Source organism: Ptiloglossa arizonensis, chromosome 8 (genome assembly GCF_051014685.1).
Source record: "Ptiloglossa arizonensis isolate GNS036 chromosome 8, iyPtiAriz1_principal, whole genome shotgun sequence".
Lineage (NCBI taxonomy): Eukaryota > Metazoa > Arthropoda > Insecta > Hymenoptera > Colletidae > Ptiloglossa > Ptiloglossa arizonensis.
In genome coordinates, this window is record NC_135055.1 from 3,991,967 (window position 1) to 3,994,427 (window position 2,461).

Below are 2,461 nucleotides of genomic sequence, written 5' to 3' on the forward strand. Positions count from 1 at the left end.
AAATATTTTGTCGGGATCACTTTTACCAAATAAAATTGTTTGCCACGTATAAATTCAGCGAGAGGAAAATTAATAACAAAATCCCACATTGGATTATTCGAGCCATACACTTTAATATTTTGAGTTAACGAAACATTTAAATAGTAAATGATCAATAAACACTATTATTGTTTTATACAATTGTTTCTTCGCTGGAATTTCTCGATAGAACGAGAGAGCTTCTACATTTGAAACTTACGAGTGTCATTTGCAAATTTATTAACCCACTGAATGTCAAATTATATTTTTTCAAAATTCGATTTTTCGAATAAGTTTGCAAACCGGGGGATAAGTATTTCCAAATTTCCCATAAATAAGCAGTATATAACGTTTCATAGAATTCGTCACGGGTATGTTTTTTAACAAGGTAGAACTAATTGGGTCGATCAGGAAGCAATTGGAAGAAATCGTTCGAAGGATGGAGAATGAACTTGAGAATTTCAAATGGGCGACTCGAGAAAGTAATGTCGATGCAGATCGTAAGATTTTTGGTAAACCATCCTGCAGATCCCAAAACGATTCGTATCGATCGTGGTCGTTCAGCTTTCTCGAAGCTTTTATCGAAATGAAAAGCCATCGGAGCGGCGCGTGTAACGAAGTAGCGCGGTCGTGTTCCGCGGGGATTAATCGATCATCGATTACGATACACTCGAAACGGCCTCCGTGGAACAAACAAGCTTTCGAGGGATCCAGCCACGGCGGAGGGGATAAGATAAGAACGATAAGATAAGACTTCTTCGAGTTTCTTTTCCTCCGGAGTCCGTCGCCCAGATCCGACGATAGCTTTCACTATGATTACTGGAGTCGGTTAATCGAGTCGCGCCACTAAATCGCTCCGTTCTCCAGCGGTATCGAATCTACCGATCGATGAGAACCGAGCTTGGAGAACGGAAAAGGAACAGAAGAACCGAGAAGCTTCGAGATCTCGATCGTGGACTTGGATGATGATGAAAAGAAGCGTTAACGCCGTTCGGTGACGTCATTTTTATTTTTCAAACGAATAAATATGATGAAACGAGTGAAAAAAGAGGTAGGGGTAGTTATGAAAATTAAGAACATTGCTTGGAAATTATTCGAGTATCTATGCGAACGAAGTGAACTGTATTTTGGAAGAAACGGTTAATGGAAACTTTGAAATATTAAATATACTGTACAATGTTCGTACTTGATTAATTTTCTTGGAGTTGGAACTTATTAATATTGTAGTTCGAATATTTTAATTAAATGGTACAGAACATCTTTCTAGTCTAGGTTAAAAATCTTGAGGTTCGTAGAAAATATTGAATATATCGAATGTATAATGGAGAAAGTATTAATATTTTATTGGGAAAATGGGATTCATGAGAGTTTGGAAGAATTGGGCTGCTTCTTCTTATAGGGACGGGAACAATTAATCTTTCAATTCCAGATGCACCGACTCGTCCTTTGTTATAAAAACTTATAGACCGAGTTTTATAGGTTTCTTGGAGAAATATCTTACGTGAGATTTGTTAGTCTTTAAATACTTTACTTGTATGTGGACGAGTAACTTCGAGACGTTAATCCACTTCAACCTTCGACCGCTAAATAATTAACTCGTAAAGAAAGCTGTACAGTCGCACGAGAAAGTATTTCGAACACATTTGAAGCCTTTTGAAACAGTCGACTCGAAAAGATGAGAAGATAATTCCCTCTGTTTGCATTACAACGAATAAATATTAACGTAGAAAAAAAACTAAATAAACAAACGAATCAAAGTTTTCAATATACGAATAAATACTGGTCCGTTCAATAAACCATAACGCTGTTATTTCAAAGCCGACACTATTATTTCAGATAAATCGATATTTCGATTACTTCCAAATAACGTTGCAGGGAAAATAAAACACACCGAAATGTTATCTCAAAAAGGTAGTTTCTATTTTCGTTTTCAAACGCAATTCACCGAACAAATGTAAACCTTCGTTTCTTGTCGACAAGGGGTGGCACACCGGAAGCGGGAAGAACCACACCCTCGTCAAGTTTCTCTAAAACGGTCATCGAATGTTCTTCGTTTCGTAGGGTGCAAAACCTAGCCTGTTGAAGAAACGACCACGAAAGAAACATAATCGCGCCATGGCGGCTGGTTCCTCTGATGACGCGCACTCGATTCGAAGTGTCGTGCGCGCGCGAGCAAGAAACGACAAGACGAAGAGGGATCTCGCGGAGATCCCGCCGGGATCTGGCGGTTTCGCGCGTTACGACTGATGAGGGTGTGGTTTCGGTTCCCCCACTCCTCCACCACCCTGTCCTCTTGTCGCCTGGGCGACGCTCCCTGTGTGACGCGACCCGCGAGCTTCTTGCGAGACATCGATACGACAACGAAACGATGAACAATTGGAACGGACAAGATGGTTAACCATTTGTTTCCTCCGTTTGTGATTGCATATTGAAACTCATTTAA